Raw genomic sequence first — 18,376 nt, 5'->3', positions numbered from 1 at the left:
TCAGACCTCCTCTGAACCCAGCTCCTAGCTCAGCAGGTCAGTCCATAGGTACATCTGGATGTGTTTGAAAGGATCCCATCCTAGTATATAGCCATTCCAGGGCATTGGCCTTTTTCAGGCTTCTTAAAAATCCAGTCCCTCCCTACACTATTTCTACTTTCAGAAACTCATTATCCTTCCTGAAAGACAAATCACTTTCATCTGTTCCACCCTAGCCCTGGGTCCTTAATTGCATTCTCTATCCCTTCTTCTTCCCAAATCAAAAATTCTCTTAGGGAAAGATATGCAGGGGTAAAGAGTCTTGTGTGGGGTACCCAAGCTGTCATATAACGTTCCTCAAAGAGAAACACCACACAAGCATCCTTTGGCCAAGTCCCATTGTCTTCTGGTAAACAGGAAGAGAGAGAGGAAAATATGGCTGAGTGTTTTTCTCTATGGCCATATTTCGCAGATCTTCAAAGAAGCCTGCCTCCAGGGCACACTGCTTCAAGGGCTTCAGCAGCAGCTTGAGAAATCTAATGATCACTGACGCAGTGTACCATGACGCAGTGTGCTCGGGCACTGGCAACATCAGCATTCTCAGAGATGCAAATTCATGGGCCCCTCCGCAGATTTTCTGAATTACAATCTTTAAGAATGATCCCCAAGAACCTGTGTCTAACAAGATCCCCAGGTGACTCATGCACATTCAAGTTTCAGCCACGCTGCTAGAATTGACATCTACTGTTTTTGCCTGCTCAGCCTCCATAGCCACTACTCTTCTTCCAACAATGCTCCCTGATTTGTCTCAGGAACCCAGCCCTCCTCCCAGTCTCAGGGTGTTAGGGCTGGGGTGGGAGTACTAACATGTTCCCTTAATTCCACCATGGACGTGAGACCCAGCCGTGGCCAAGCAGAGCATGACATCACTGCAGCCATACTGATTGATTCATGATTTGTGTCTTGTGACACAAATCAGGCCAATCACAGCAAATAAGACATAATTCCAGGGCTTTGGTCAGTACAGTTGGAAGAAGCAGGCATGATCTTTTATACCGAGGTTGCTGAGAAAATGGGATATAAGCCTGAAACTGCTGTCAGCTGCCTTGTCACCATGAGGGAAGAGCTCGCTTGAGAATGAACCCTATAGAAGGCATTTCTAAGAGATGGCAGGAGAGAGACATAGAGAGAGGACAGAAATCTGGATGCAGCCTAAGCCCAGCTCTTCTCGGGGCTGGAATGTGCCATTCACCTCAAAGTCATTCTGGTTTGTTTATTTACTAAAAAGTTTTCTGGCAGATGGCCAGATAGTGCCTTCATGATGACACATTTAAATTTTCACAAAGGTGCCATTTGGGCTGCTGGTAGTCCAGGCTCAACTCTCCAAACTTTTCATTTCCTGTGTGAATAAATTCTCTTTTTGGCTTAAGCCAGTTTGAGTTACCCATCACTTAAAACTAAGAGAGACTTGATCCTTCTATATGTACTACACAAGCCTCTTGGGGATGGGGAGATAGGAAGATATATGATATTCAAGGAGCGGGTTGACTAGCCATCACCTAAGGCACTGAACAAGACTAACATTTTCTGAGTTGGGCAAACTAAGGCTACCTCAGAGCTCCCCTAGAACCTAGGATTATCTGTATTTGTTTGGTTCTTCTAAGCACACCCTGAGACAAGAATTGGGTGCAATCCATTTATTTGGGAGATGATCTTAAAAAGCACCATGAAGGAGTGGAGAAGTGGGACAAGGATAGGAGGAAGGTCAACAAAAGAAGCAATACTGCAGGGGCATGGCTGTGACAACAGAACTCTCTAGTGCTGGGCCTTTGAGAGATGGCAGAGCACACCTTGGGCTTGCTCAGCGTGGGGGCAGGGACATGTTTATGCAGACGCTGCTGAAAACTGCTGCAGAAGACCCCTGGGTGAGTGAAGGGGATATGTGCAAGGCACCAACAGCATCTACTATGACTTCCCTGTAAAGTCTTGTATGGATAAAGACACATTTGGAAGTCACTGGTCTGGATGATGTTTAAGGTCTCCTCCAGCCCTGTCTGATGTCCAGTACCTCACAGGCTCCCTCCTGGATATGCCTCTGCAGAAAAGGCACACGCAGCAGGTGCTGCTGCAGAGGAGAGCATCATCATCTGAGCCAGGCAGGCAGCCCCTTCACACTCCTGTCCTTCGATGGAGAAGATCTCTGATGCAGGCAGATCAGAGCTCTGACCTGAGCTCTAAATGCCCTTAGAAACTGCAGGGTGAATCAGCAGCTAGCTTGTTCATAACCCTTTGCGTGATTGTTCATCCTAGTGCCCAGTCCTCAAAATACAGCCTTGAATAACATCAATGGGCTAATTGTGCAGTTTCAGGGGCTCACTTTATAAACAATATGAATCCCAGGGTCTCATGTGTTACTGAGTTGGCTCCCCAGGAGTCTCTCACCAGAGTTGGGATGTTTTGGAAGGAGGTGCTTCATAGTCAGTCCTCTGTGTGTGTGTGTGTCCCTCGTCTTAGAGCTTTGAACGAATAAGAGACTCTCAGCCTCAGTTTCTGTACCTGAAAACATGTAACTGTAGCTGACACTTGGGACTGTCGTGAAGATTAAAGATAATATATGGAACACTTTTGGAACATAGAAGACACTCAGGGATGAGCAATGGCTGAACAATTGGAGGGTCTGGGCTCTGTAACTTGGATGAAAAGGAGACAGGATATTTGCTCAACTCCAGAGACTAACTAAATGGAACCTGAGAATCTAGATTCTCTCTGTGAAGGGAGGCATTTTTTGAGAACTTAATTAATCACAAGGAGATTACAGAAAGAGGCATCTCCTACATTGGCCAAAGCTATTTTCTACCTCCTGCATCCACTTGTTATTACCTGCCTGCATGGTATATGTCCTCATGATGTCATATTCCTTGATTAAAACTTGTGTTTATCACACTTGAGACAACTAGTAGGAGACGATATTAGTAACTTGACCCTTCAGGGAGGCCCTGCAGGGCAGAAGGAAGAAACTTTGGAGTCACGCTGCTGGATCTGCTCTTTTTCACACTGTGTGGCCTGGAGCAAGTCATTTCACATTCCTGGCTTGATTAAAACTATAAAATGACCAGCTTGAACCAGATGGTCTCCAGGGCCCCTTGCAGCTCTAACAGGATGCTAAGTGCAGACCTCTAAGGAGGGGCCAGTCTGCATTCCCAATGCTGCAGCCACAAGAAACTCTCACTGTGATCCAGAGTGCACAGGCTCTGGGAGGCACACATCTGGGACCAGCCATACCCTGTTCCCTTCCAGGCCTGTTTTCCACTTAGTTCATAGTGGAGCTGCCAGCCAGAAAAGTACTTAGTGCAGAGTGGGACAAATGACACCAAGGCCTCTCTTTTGGGCTTTCTGCACATAAATATTGTGCCCTGACTTGACTTCTACTGCCTTCTGCCCTCCCCTGTCTCCCTGGACCCAGCCACAGTCCGGCACTTGTCGCTGAAAGCCTTAGAAGAGATAGTCCCTCCCAGAGACACAAGGCATCCCTCCCTGTGCTGAGGGCCACCCTGCATCCCCCAGGACCAGGCCACTTTACAGGACATGGAGACCTCCCTATAAGGTTCATGGGGACCTTCGAGCAGCACTCCTCCTCTCTCCCCACAGAGGGAGGGGTACATATGGCTTCTGTGTAAAGGACATCTGCCATGCAGCCAGCCCTAAATAGCAAGGCTGCAGCAACTCACGCTTTCATACAGCTTCCCCTGAGAGCCCAGATGGTACAGGATTGGGCCCTGGTGACAGGCTGAGGCTTGCTTTCCACAGCTAAGGAGACAGGCTAGCTGAAGGTTGAGAAAAATCTCTTTCAAGGCTCTTGCCTCCTGTCTGGGCCTCTGGAGCAGAGCTGGGAGTCACTGGTCATTATGGCTTGGATTTAGGGCTTCCTATCTAGACTCCATCCTTTGTAAAAACAAATTCTGAATAATGCTCCAGCTGAATGCAGAACCTAAAGCAAGGGTGCAACAGGGATGTCAGATTGAAAAGATCAAGAGGGAGTTGGATATGGTGTCTCCAGATTCTTTTCTAGCCCCACTAAGATTGAGAGCTGTTGGACTCTTTGGGCTGAGCAATTGTCTTTGAAACTGCCTGCTAGGGCTGTGAGGTTTCGCTCCTCCTTTGCTGGGTTGTTACACTATCTTTATGGCTTCTTATGGAGTCCTCTGTGAGCATCTTGGAGTTTTCCATTTATTTATTTGTTTGCCATTTTCCTCCTCTTTTCCCTCTACGATGGCCACTGAACATAGAAAACGATGGTCTATTTACTCGAAAGAATGGAAAGCAGGATCTCGGAGAGACATTTGCACATCCATGTTTATAGCAGCATTAGTCATAATAGCTAAAAGGTGGGAGCTGCCCAAGTGTCCATCAGCAAATGAGTGGATAACCAAATGTGGCATATACAGACATACAATATATTACTCAGCCCTTAAAAGGAAGAGAATTCTGACATGTGCTACAACAAGGATGAAACTTGAAGGCATTATGCTAAGTGAAATCAGCCAGTCACACAAAGACAAATACTGAACGATTCCACTTCTGTGAAGTATGTGTCAAATTCGTAGAAACAGAAAGTAGAATGGTGGTCACCACGGACTGGCGAATGGAGAATTGTTATTTAATAGGTACAGAGTTCACGTTTTTGCAAGATGAAAAAGTTCTGCAGATCATTTAGACAGCAATGTGAATGTACTTAACACTTCTGAACTTAAGAATGGTTACGATGGTAAATTTTGTTCTGTGTATTTTACCGCAATTAAAAATTAAAATAAGAAACCAGGGTGGCAGGAGATGAGCTACATGAGAAAGCACGGCAAGGCCACGGTGCAGCAGAGGTACTCGACACTCCAGTGTGTCTCTGGCTGAGCCCTTGCAGAGAGGGCAGATGCCTCAGCTCCATAGCCTGTGGCCGCATTCAATGACCAGCAGAAGAATTTGGCCTGTTCACCCCTTAGCTTCCTTCTGGGTCACTGAAGACTCCTCTGCATAAGACACCTGAACCCACACCCAAAGGAACCATTGTCAGCACTCAGATAGGAATGCTCAGTGGTGTGTTATGTACTGAATGAAAGGGATTGGGAACAGCCCTGGCTTCCACTCTGACTAGGCCGTACCCACAAGGAATGCCACCACCAAGGAAGCAGTGGATAGAAGCTCATCCTGACATTCAAGGTCATGATCATTGGAAAATGGTTTCTTTTTCTTTTTTTTCTTTTCTTTTTTATTTTTTTCATTTTTAAATTCCCTCCCTCTCTCCCCTCCAAGAAATAGCACAGCAGTAGCATTGTTCAAAAGGGTTGCTGAAGGTACAAGCCCTTAAGGAAGTCCACTGACTCTGAACTTTGGCTCTGTCTTTTATTCATTGTTTTGTTATGAATAAATTATTTAACCTTTCTATCATTCGTCTTTGAAACAGAAATAATGATAGAGGTGCTTGTTTAGGTTTTGGGAGAATTAAATGAGATTCTGTTTAGAAGCTCTTATCCCAGAGCCTGCACAGAGTACTTGATAAATAGGGACTGTTACTATTTCCTCCACCTAGCCAAATCCTACTCATGTTCTAAGAACCAGCTCAAGCCCCTTCTGCCTCATAGTCTCTAAGAGCCCACCACGAATCAGCAGCCCACCATGAATCAACAGCTTAGTACGAACTCTCCCATCACACAAGCCATTTGCATGCTTCAGCCCTGTGGCAACTCATCAGGGATCAGGCCTCATCAGACCCCTCCACACTGCAAAGGGGAAAGGTTAAGAGCTGTCACTCTTATAACTCCCAACTGTATAAGCATCACAAATGATGGCTCATGGGTTGCACTTAGTAACTGACAACCTAAGAACTCAAAACATGGCCTTGTTCATTCTTGCAGTTGGGACTAACCTTATTTGTATTCTGTAATTTGAAAGGTACCAGAAAAGACTGCCACTCCACATCTCTGCACACTGTTGCAGCAGGCCTTCAGCGCCAGTCACTTGGTTTCATCTATCTCCCTGCTGCCTCTTCTTTTAAGTGTAAAACTTTCCTCCAAGGGATCTCGCACTCACCTGACCTAAGTGAGTTTTTTGATTTTCTGAGATCATCTTTTAAATTGTAAATTTACTATAAATTTACAGTTTGGGGCAAGGATTCAGAAAGCAAGGGATTCCAGAGAAAGCTGACCTACTTTACAATGAATCCATCTGTGCACTCTGCCTATTTGAACACTCATTCGGTGAACATTTCTTGAACATCCACCATGTGCCAGGCACTGTTTGCCCCAGCGGGGATGGCTCAGCTTGACAACCCTCTTCAAGCCTTTGAAAAGAAGATTATTCAGAATTTCCAATGCCCCTTTGGTATCTGGTGTATTGAGTATCTCTGCCTGGTGATATGGGGAATATAAAGCAATTCAGTTGAGCAACTTTAGTTCAAAGGCTGTGATTTATTATCCCTTATTCTGAGAACCTCATATGTTGCCTGGCATATGATAGCTTGGTAGGATGGATGAGCAGATAGATGGATGCATAGAGGGAGGCATGAATGGGTGCATGGATGCATGGATGGATGGATGAAAGCATGGATGCATGGATGAATGCATGGATGGATGGATGGATGGATGGATGGATGGATGGATGGATAGATGGATGGATGGAAGGATGAATGGATGGATGTTGTGGATAACATGAGTCTTAGTTTGGGTTACCCAGAAGCTGATCCTGAGACAAGGATTTGAGTGAAAGTCATTTATTTGAGATGTGAGATGGGTATGGGAAGGAAGCAAATAAATTATGTGTCATCAATCAGGTTACCACTATGGGTGAGCAGGGCTCAATCCCACCAGGGATTTCTGGAGACTTTATAGAACATGGCTTAGAGTCATCCCACCCAAGGTGCAAGGAAGTGGGGTTTTGAACCTCTAAGTTTCATCTAGCATTGGCTAAGGACTACTCCAAGGAGCATTAACTTCCAGCTTGGAAGACTTTTGACTAAGAGGAAACCTTCAGGCAGAGAGGGGCAGTGCTTGCAATAGGACAGCTGAAGAGACATGGATGGAACACTAATAGTGTCTGGTACAACAGTCTCAGAATCAGTGTCAGGGCTCATTTCACTCACTCTGCCTTCAGTGTGCAGGTTCCTTTCCTAAAAATAGAGGACAGTCACTCACTCAGTCTCTGAGGGGGCACTCTGAGGAATCTCCATCCCTTCCTCGTGTTCTCTCCCCAATGCCCCAACTGCAGTGAGAAACTTGTAAAGTGCCCTAACTCTGGGAGGATAATTGTGTCCCTCTGTCAGCTCTGTTAGGGTGATAAGCCTGTTTCTCAGCACCCTTGGTGTATTGCCTGGCTTAGCATCAAAACACTGACCTGGACACATCATACAATCTTGACGGGGTGTTAGGGAGGAACACTTACTCCCCAGTCTTCATGGCTTCATGTCTGTTGAGGAGTGTCCATCAGAGTAGTGCTCCTGGCCTGACTAACCTCGTTGGTGAACATGGAAGAATAATCTGCTGTGAACATTTGAGTCCTTCCCTCCTCTCTCTGGTTCCCTGGAGCCTACTAGCGTGTAGGTAGCACACATTACCTGCTCCTCCAAGGTGGGGAGGCCTATGGTTTTCCAGCACAGCTGGGAGCTGGGTAAACAGGTCTGCCTACATCTGGGTAGAATATTAGAATTACTGAACCACCTAGGCCACATTCCTTACATAGCATTGGCAATAACAAATGTGATATATCTATCTGCATGCAACTGATCTAGATCTATCTCTCAGTGGATTCCAATCTGAGCAGCATTATTGACCTTCCTAAAACTCCAACAGGGACCTTATCCTAGTATCTGTGGCCATTAGAATGCAATATAGCATTCAGTGTACTACACCAAAAATGGCTCCAAGATCCAGAAAAAAAGGGAAATGTTACATATTGTTCCCTCTTTTTGAATATTCACAATGCTCATTAGTGTATTAAAGGCTCTCAGAAACCCATCAGTTATAAATAAACAAACAAAAATCTTGCCAACCTTTTTAAATAAGTAATGTATTTGACCTTGAAACTCTTTTTTTTTTTCAATAGCCTCTATAACATTTCAGGAGGCAAGCTTCCACAGAAAATACTTTAGAAAAGTTTGCATATGCTGTTCCTTCTCCCGGAACGCCCTCTCCTGCTCTCCTCCATGGATCTCTCATGTTCAGCTTGCTGGATACACCAAGAATGCAAGGCCCTGACAACTCTTTACTTGGGCCATTTCCCAAGATTGCATTTGCAGTGAGCAGCCTTGAGGGATGAGGTCATGTCTCCCTCCAGGACAAGAGGAGGCTCACTATAAAAGAGGTGTGATTCCTACAGCACTACTAGAGTCCAACATCACCTTACCCCAGGTTCCAAGGACCTTGTTCGAAGGTAAGACTCATGCCTAGTACCACACTATTATACCAGTTTTCATTCCAGGTTCACTCTCATTGGGATGATCTGTATCATTCAGAGAGATACTCCACTGCAAAAATATGAGACATGGCTTGGAGAAAGGAACTGCCCCTGCAGGACGCACCCAGAGAGGTAAATGGTCACAGCTGTCTTGTGGTGAAACCAACAACAAAGTGACAGCAAAGCCACAGACAGACAGACTTTCTCTCCTATTCTCCTTTTTGTTGTGTAGTGAGTGCTGTGGTGGGCCCTTTTGTTTCCTTCCACTGGGCCCCCCAGTACCTCTTCAAGACTGAAACAATCATTTGGCCAGCTGCTGGGAGTATTAGAAGCTCCCAGCTCCCAGCTGAGTCCTTCTACAGGAATTGCCCTTCTCTGAATCACAGGCTCCTGAGTAGAGGGAGGTGGACCCATATCCAAAGACTGGTCAATGGCCAGCCCTTTTGCTGCCAAGTGGCACAACCCTGAAGAGTCTCTCCGACTCCCAAGCTCCTACGGAATCAGCACCCACAAGGCAGTTCACCTCTTCCCTCTGCCCAGTCCCGCCGCCTTCGCTCCTGTAAGCTGCCTACACACTGGTCTCCATCGCAGAGTCTGGTTCCTAGGGAACCCAACCTCACACACACTCTGGGAGTTTCGTTCTCTTCTACCAGAGTGAGGCAATGAAAATCAGCACAAAGAATGCTGGCCAGTGCTGTGGGTGAGGAATCCATTTCAGGAGGAGCCACCAGAGCGCAAGCACCAGGTCACAGCAACAGAGTCCAAGGGATCCACAGGCCAGAGAGTGTAAACGCTTGTAACTGCTGACCAAAGGCTCAAGTATGTGGTCTAGTGTTATCACTTGTTACCTCTGAGGAGTATAGAGTTGTGGTTCTCAACCTTGGCTGCAAAATAGAATAACCAACGGTGTTGCTAAAATTAGTGATGCCTGGGCCTCATCTCAAACCAACTGAATCTGAGCCTCCTGAGCCTGAGCCTGGCCATCAGTATTTGGTAATCACTTGATTTCTCTGGGCCTTGCTTCTCTCATCTGTTAAAGAGGCAATAGTAGTTAGCTCCCTACAGGGCTGACGGGCAGGTACTACCTGGTTTTCATTCCGTTAAGTACCTGGTGACTTATCAGGCATTCCATACTGAATATCTTCCCCACCTTCCTACTTAACTGCATGGTTAGAAAAATGCAGATGTTCTAAATAAGGATGCCAAAGCACAAATATTGCATGTTATTGGTTGTCTTCAAATCAAGAGGCATCTATTTTACCATCCCTTAAGACAAAGGTCTTCCTAGACATTGGCCAAGATCGTGGACAGATTCATTGTGCCCTTGGGCATATTTACATAAAGTTTCTTGAAATATACCTTCTTTTTGACACATAGTCATATGAAAACTGTACAAGTTTTCTTTTTAAACAGTAAAATAATTTGTTCAAAGCCACTTACCTATTTTGCAACAGGATAGCTTGCTTTTAAGACTGTTTGACTTCATATCCCATCACTGCTTCTTAGCTGTGTGACTTTGGGCAGACTACTTAAACACCCTTTGCCTCAGTTTCCCCACCTACAAAATGGCAATAATAATAACACCTACCTCATAGGAGTGTTGAGCTGATTAAATGATATTTTGCTTGTTAAGTATTTATCAGAGAGGCTGGCAAAGAGTAAGTACTCAGTGAATGCCAGCTATTTTTATAATTTCTTGGAGTGAGTGAAAATATGTGCCAGGAGAATTTTAAAATTTTAATTCCATTAGCATTATTAAAAATACAACCATATTAGGGTTGCAGATTGAATAAAACCACATGGATTTCTCATAAAGGTTTTGAGAATTTGTGAGCACTCTACTAATAAAAAAAGATGAATTGGGCATATCATCTTAAGCCCAAAAAAGGCTGAAATAAAACACTTAATTGTGTGAATTTTATTCCATGGTGTCAAACCTTAGAGAAACCGGGATTTAAAGGTATTTCAAATTTACCTCTTTTACAGTAAGCATATGAGGAAAAGGCTAGTTTCATCAGCTTCCCTTGGTAGGTATTGAGAAAGATTAATGAATGTCTTGAGTTTGAACATTAAGTTCTTATGTGTTAGATTTCTATAGCCTTCACTTCTTGATGTTTAGGGAAAAACAATTAAATATGTCTCTGCATTTTGCTCCATACATATTAGATAAATCAACTGGAAATTGTATTCAGCTACTAGTAACAGAGACTTAAATATTGGCTTAAATAAAGCAAGGATTTTTTCCCCTTATAAAATAAGAGCAATGCAGGTATGATGACTCCAAAGCACCATCAGGCACCTACGCTCTTTCCAGCTCTAGGCTTCACCATCCCTAGGCTGTGGCCCTTGTCCTCAGGCTTATAAGATGACTGCTGGAGCTCAAGCTCTCACTTGAGTGTTCTAGGAACAGACAAGGGAGACACAAGGAAAGGCAGTGGGACCTGCTGACTGAGTCATCCTCCTTTAAAAAGCTTTCCCTGTAAGCCCCACTCAGTGACTTCCAGTTACATATTACTCTGCCCACCCACCGCCCTCATCCCATGACACATACACACCTCTGCAAACAAGGCTGGGAAAAATAATGTTTCAGTGGACAGCTTGCCAAATCCTAGAATACAGGGATTCCGTACTAAAAAGGAAAGGAAGGATTATACTGGTTAGAGACCTAAAATTTTTGCAACCGTAAGTTCTTAACAAATTGTTGTTTACAAAAAAGAAGAAAAAAAGGAGGAGGAGGAAGAAAAGAAACGACCTGCTAATTTATTCATTATTGTGTCCCTAGGACCTAGCTCAGTACCTGGCACACAGTAAGAGCTGAGTAAATATTTATTTAATGATTGAACTAAAGAATGAGGTATGGATATAGAATAAAGGATTGATTTTACAGGCTCACATGAAAACCAGTCTCTTGAATCCAGATACTTAGCCTTTAAAGAATTATTCTAGCAACAATACAGGGTACTGTAATTATCCTCATTTGATACATGAGGCTAAAAGGGCTTAATAACATGCCCAGGGTGAGACATCCTCTTCCCACTGCCCTCCACAGACCAAGGCCAGCATAGCCAATGCCTCTGCCTTGATGAGCATGAGGGAATGGTCCTAGATGGATTATCTAATGTCCTTCCTTTTTTACAGATGAGAAAACTAGATGCCCACAGAAGTTAAGAATCTTGTCCAAAGTCACATAGCTCAGAGAAGAAAGTGATTATTAGAATCAGGTATATCAACCCCCAGTCTGTGCTGCATGGGCCCCGAGTTCCCATTGGCACCAACCTCTCAAGAAATTGGTGTGATTGCCTGGAAACAGACTTTGATGAAATAACTGTGAGCTGCTCAAGATATTTTCCACCTTCCCTGGCCAACATATTCTACTCCCTTGGAAGCCACCCCAGCATTCATTGTTGAGGGTAGAGTGTCAGGTTGCAGGCTGCCGATTTTAGTAGCATTGGAGAGAGAGGCAGCATTAATTAAAAAGCAGAGGGAAAAGCCATCACCAAAATTGCCACTCACTCCAGGACAGTTGCCTCTAGGAGCAAACGCCTTAGCACCAGCCCTGGGATGGAAGTTGTGAGCAATAGTAGAGTGACTGACCATCCTGGTTTGCCCAAGACTGTCCTGGCTTTAGCACGGAAAAGTCCTGCATCCCAAGAAACCACTCAGAACCTGTCAAACAGGGCCAGTTGGTACCTCCAACATATTTCTGTTGTTGCTCTTGGGTTATACATTCAGAGACTTTCAATGGAACTTTGGAAAAGTGGGGAACAGCAAGGAACCACAAGAGGCAGGTCCAGCATGTTGGGTCCAACCCAGCACAGAGGCATTTGTTGAGTACCAAATTGATGAGAGGCAGAGAGCCAGGTCCTCCCTGGACATGGAGCCATCATTGCTAGTGTTTTCTGGGCACTCACCCAGTGCTGAGTGGAAGGGCTTCATGTGGATGAGTTCGTTGATCCTCACAACACCCCTAGAAGGCAGATCCTATTGTTCTCCCATTCACAGAAAGGGATCTGAAGCACGAGGAGGTGAAGGAATGCGCCCAAAGTTAAAAGCTGTCAGGCAGCAGAGGTCGGGTGCAGACTGGCCGACTCCAGGGTCTGCGTGCTCCCTTCTCATTGCACTGCCCCATACAGGAAGAGAAACATCACCTCTTCACTCAAGAAGTGTACAACATGGGAGACAGGGTGAGGTAAGTGCGCAGATCCCTTATGGAGTAATATCAATGCCACCGTGGCTGACATTCCCTGAGCAGTTGCTGTGGGCCAGGCCTCTGCTCAGCTTCTACGTAAAGTGTCCATTCTCATCCTCATTATGATGAGTGTGGTACTATTAGCATCTCCATTGTATGACAATCGGACTGTGGCTAAAAGAGGTGAAGCATTTTACCCAGCATCTCACAAGTGGTGAAGCTGGGATTCAAATCAAGAAGTCTAATCCCATGGCAGGGCAGAACTGTACCTTGCTTAGGAGCTCTGGGTGTTCTCCCAGGCAGGTTAGGTGAGGGCCAGGTGAGAGCTACTAACAGACTGCCCTAGAGATTTAGCCATTTCTGCCTTTTTGTTCATTTGCACTAAGTGTCATTCTCTAGTCTCAAGCCTTGGGCTGTGTTCTGCTAGCAGCCCCCAAGCTGGTGGTGGCCACCATCATTTTGCAAGCCAATGAACCAAAAACCACTCCGAGAGCTCCACAACGCAACACAGAAGGCTGAATCCTGGGACAGACGCCACAGCACGGTGCTGTTTTGGAAGGCAGGTTTCTGCTCCCAGCCCCAGCCTACCTTTCCATTGCTGCTGTTTTCTTCCTGCTCCAGAGAAGGGCGAAAGCACATTATCTACCTACATAGAGGAACTATGGAAGCCCTGCCAGGCCCTGTCTCATCCCAGAGCTTGAAGACTTGGGTTATGATCACTGCAGAACCAAAAGGCATTATTAATATGGATGTATTCCAGAAGTGACCAGTTTAAAAATCATTCAAGAGAGCATATGCATGAGACCATGTGCTGCTGTTATGCCTGCAAAGCCCTCTTTGGTAACAACAGCTCTGAGAGCTCTGACCTCCCACCTAAGAACCAGTGGCCACAGAAAAGCTTTCTGCAAGAATCCCTGCTCCTTTTCCAGCTTGTCTGGAGTGAGAGAGTAGCTGAGGCTCCTGGACAACAAGTTGCCTCTAAGAGGGGCCATTGCATCCTGTCATAAAGAATGGATTAGGCTGGGAGGCCGGGTGCGGTGGCTCATGCCTGTAATCCCAGCACTTTGGAGGCTGAGGCGGGTGGATCACAAGGTCAGGAGATCGAGACCATCCTGGCTAACATGGTGAAACCCTGTCTCTACTAAAAATACAAAAAATTAGCCGGGCGTGGTGGCGGGTGCCTATAGTCCCAGCTATCCCAGCTACTCGGGAGACTGAGGCAGGAGAATGGCATGAACCCTGGAGGTAGAGCTTGCAGTGAGCCCGGATCGCGCCACTGCACTCCAGCTTGGGCGACAGAGCAAGACTCCATCTCAAAAAAAAAAAAAAAAAAAAGAATGGACTAGGCTAGGGGGATAAGCTGGCTCTTTAATAAACAGAATGAACCCTGCTGCTTCTCCCACAACCAAAGGGAAAAGTGAGCCCCAAAACAGAGCGGAACGTTACTTCTCTAAACAAAAGACAAAGGCACCCTCCTGGGTGAGTATCAAAATATTTAAATCTGCTAAGACCACGAAGGGCCCTGACCTAGTGTGTATTGCAATGAGTTGGAGAATCTGGTAGAGAGTTAGTAATAACTGCACCAATCAGGCTGAGAACACTGAAGCTATATGATGGTGATTATTAAAAACAATAATTATTGTTTGCCACATACTGGACACTGATGTAATTTATTTATAGGTGCATCTAATATTTGTGACAGCCCTATGAGGTATCATTATCATCTTCATTTTACATGTGTAGAAAGTGAGGCACAGAGAGGTTAATTACTTACCCCAGATCACACAGCTAGAAAGTGGCAGAGCTGGGATTTAAATCCAGGAGACAAAAGAAAAACTGTGTGAGTTCCAAATAGGTGAGGTAGCAGAGGGCAGCACCACAGACTTCTCAGAGAAGGCATCCTGTCCCTGAGTCTCTAGGGTGGGGGGGCTTTGGGTGGAACTCGGCCTGTTGCAGAACACGGGTTTGATTTTCTTTTCTTTCGACAAAGCTGCCTTCTGGGCACAGGGTGCCTACAGGCCCAAACAACTGCTCAGGGAAGAGAATTCCCCAGGTTTCTAGCTGGGATCTAAAGAAAAAAAGTGTGCCATGTCTGGCGCAAAAGCACCTGACATCAGGTTACCTCTAAACACATTATGTCGCCCTCCTTCATGAACAGGATCAAAAAATTCTCTTTTATCCCCCAAATCAAAGGTTTTCTCCATCTCTACAAAGGGGCCTGAGTCCCCTGCCTGGGCTGAGTGTGACGAGTCCTCACTCTGTGGGCCTCAAAAGGATTACACTTTTGTTTGTGTCTCCTGTAACCTTGTGCCTTCTCCTCACGGGCCACCTCCCAAGTCAGGCCCAAGAGCAATGCACTCCCGAGTGGACGAGGCACTTCAGACACCAGCTTGCTGTTTCCTGCAGTGGTCAGCCTGATTTACATCCACTGCTGAGTAAGAGGTTCATTTGGCCAGACGCAGTGGCTCACGCCTGTAATCCCAGCACTTTGGAAGGCCGAGGTGGGTGGATCACCTGAGGTCAGGAGTTCAAGACCAGCCTGGACAACACAGCAAAACCCCGCCTCTACTAAAAATACAAAAATTAGCTGGGCATGGTGGTGGGTGCCTGTAATCCCAGCTACTCAAGAGGCTGAGGCAGGAGAATTGCTTGAGCCTGGGAGACAGAGATTGCAGTGAGCCGAGATTGCGCCACTGCACTACAGCCTGGCCAACAGAACAGGACTCTGTCTCAAAATAACAAAGCAAAACAAAAAAGAGATTAATTTGCTTGAAGAAAGAACCCCAAAACCAGAAGCAGTGTTCATGACATAACTCTAAATTTGGAAACCAGGTTACAAAAGAGGATGTAAGCTATGATTGCATTGTGGGAGAAAAGAACAATAATAATAACAAGAGCTAGTGTTTGCTGAGTGCTTACTATGTGCCAGGCACTGGGCTACAGACCTTCATTAATCCTCAGAGAGACACAATGAGGTACGTATGGAATGGGGTAGGTAGGAGCACACAGAGACTTAAAAAGATTACATAAATCACCTACAGTGTTAGTGGAGCCAGGAATTAAACCCAGCCTGCCTCATGGCCAAGATTCTCCTCGATCAAACTCTAGCCAGGCCCCTTGGAGCACTCTTCTTGACTATGTCTTAACCTCGGCCTATGAAGATCTGAACGAAACACTAACATAGTTTCCAACAGTGCAAGGCTGCATCCCTAGGATGACCCTAGTGTCCTTAAAGTACCTGTGAGAAAACTCAAGGTTGCCAATTGAATTGACTGTTTATTCCAGCCAATTCCTGAAGATGGGGCCCCTGTCTCCTAACCTCTGCGGGAGGGTAGGAGCCTAGCTCGATATGCGACAGTTAGCAATCCCAGATGGGTTTCACATGGACAAACCCTCTCCCCATCATCCTGCTTTTTGTAATTTTACATTTCCTTGACTCTACTGAGCAACCTCCCCACTCCCACCGACACTCCCTCATTCTCTCTTGAAACGCCATGTGTACCTCTGTGCAAATTAAAATTGAGTGCAGTACACTCGGGACCCTTTTCCCCATTGCAATCGTATATTACTGATAAAATCTGTACTTACCACTTTAACTAGGATTGGCTTTGTCTTTGACACTGACCACACCCTGTTCACAATACCATTCTACTATCCAGCCTCCAGATACACCAAGGTATGTATGTTACCGGGAGTGTGGAAGGGAGCTTCAGGTTACCAGATCCCAAATGCTAGGGTCATTTTTTTTTTTATGTTTCTGTGTTTCCCAAATTTACATACTAAGCATGCATTATTTTTGCATTTAGGAGGGAAATGTTACCAAAAATAAAAAGTGGAAATAATATTTTTCATAAGAAAAAATACAAGACCCCCAAAGCAATTGATTACTGCAGCTTACAACCAGATAAATAGACCCTGGCTTCCCACCACCTACCAAGATCATTACGCAGCTATATGAAGTCTTTCCTTTCTTCCCATTCCTGAGTGTCCTCCTTCTCACCACCAGAATGGCTTCCTGCCATTCCCCCACCCCTCACAAGCAGCATCCCCGATCTGACTGGAGAAGCAAGCCCATCTTTGCCTCCTTTCAACAAGATCTCAGCCAAGTCCTCCAGGACATGGATGGCTGAAAAGGCAGTAGCCAGAGCCAGAGTCAACAGATTTTCCAGGTGGCCATTTTTTGCCAAGGGTTCTGCTAGACACTGGACCAAAATACTAGAAAATAACATAGCCAAAAAATGCTAAAACCTCATTATGTTTAGCCCTGAAGAAACCCAAGACAGCTGCCTTCTGAGCTATAAAGAATAAGCAATCCTTAAATTCCTACACTGTTCTTAGCATTATCAATCAACTCTGTGCTCTGTTCTATAAGAGATAAACAGGGTGAAACAGTGTGTCTATGTGTATGTGTGTGTGTATATATGTGTATATATATTTGTATATATGTGTGTGTGTGTATATATATATATATATAGTGTTTGGAATCTAACTGGAAATGCTAGACAAGCATCAGGTAAGTAGAAAGAAGCACACCTCTTTTAGCACTGCCCATGTAGTCCTGATATTAATTCATTATGATGCTAACTTGTTCACTTAATGTATAACTCTCACAGCCAAGGAGTCACTGCAGTGAAAAGCATGTTCTTTTATGTTCTCAGTTTTGGGAAACAATTGTCCATTGGTCTCTCATGTTTCTACATGTCTTATAAGCAAGGCGCTGACTTCCCTTGTTCCAGACTATCTTTGCAAGGATGTTTGTATAACAAAAAGTCTTGGAAGATAGAGTGGTTCCCAGAGCACTTTTCTTTCCTGAGCAAAAAGCAGGCTTGCTCACTGTCTATTATAAAAGATTTGGGTTTCCTGTGCTCACGGTTCCTCTCTGTAATGCAATCCAGTGCCTGCACAGGTGTCATCTGGCCCTATTAGTATCACACTATGAGAATTAGAGGTTAGGGAACCCACTCAAAATTGCTAGTACTCTAGCTGCTGCTATTGCTGTGAGGAATACTATTATTTCTCCAGGAGTCTCATGTCTTCTACCAGCATCCATGAAACTATGGGAGGCTAACTTGTTAGCTTGCAAGGAAGGTCAAATTTCAGATCCTTCACAGTTTGTGACACTTAACCAGTGAGTTCTAATATGATCTAGTCTACTTTTCTCCATTTAAGAAGCACTGTCTATTCCATTTACTCAGCAAAGCTCCCTTCTTGCCAGTATTTTCTTTTCTGATAACAATTTTGATGAATAATGCCTGAAAAAGGTATACAAGTAACTATGTTTGATCTGCCAAAAATAAGAAAAACATCCTACTGGCTGCAAATCACAAGAATAACGGGGGCAAACACCGCATATTCTCACTCATAGGTGGGAATTGAACAATGAGATCACATGGACACAGGAAGGGGAATATCATACTCTGGGGACTGTGGTGGGGAGGGGGGAGGGGGGAGGGATAGCATTGGGAGATATACCTAATGCTAGATGACGAGTTAGTGGGTGCAGCGCACCAGCATGGCACATGTATACATATGTAACTAACCTGCACAATGTGCACATGTACCCTAAAACTTAAAGTATAATTAAAAAAAAAAAAAAAAAGAATAACGGGGGCTCAAAGTCGCATTCACAAAAATGGCTAGGAAATCAAGAGTACAAATCAACAGGAAATATAGGATTCTTTGGTGCTAAAAAACAAAAAACAAAAAGAAAAATGAAACATTAAAACACCACCCATTAGAACCCAGCCAGGGAGGCTTAATCAACATCTG

At 45.0% G+C, this 18,376-nt stretch overlaps 1 long non-coding RNA gene across 1 annotated transcript in view; it reads right to left on the bottom strand.

Moving 5' to 3' along the window:
• The window catches only part of LOC103784764 (uncharacterized), a 202,299-nt gene that overhangs the window by 81,190 nt on the left and 102,733 nt on the right, over window positions 1-18,376 (bottom strand). The window contains exons 8-9 of the long non-coding RNA XR_010112119.1: window positions 10,974-11,047; window positions 9,859-9,976 (exon numbers count right to left, since the gene is read on the bottom strand). This is a non-coding gene — a long non-coding RNA (uncharacterized LOC103784764). The remainder of the gene's footprint in view (window positions 1-9,858; window positions 9,977-10,973; window positions 11,048-18,376) is intronic.

This window comes from Pan paniscus, chromosome 4 (assembly GCF_029289425.2).
Source record: "Pan paniscus chromosome 4, NHGRI_mPanPan1-v2.0_pri, whole genome shotgun sequence".
NCBI classification, from domain to species: domain Eukaryota; kingdom Metazoa; phylum Chordata; class Mammalia; order Primates; family Hominidae; genus Pan; species Pan paniscus.
The sequence above is the reverse complement of the archived record's forward strand: the minus strand, read 5'-3'. Positions and strand labels throughout refer to the sequence as shown.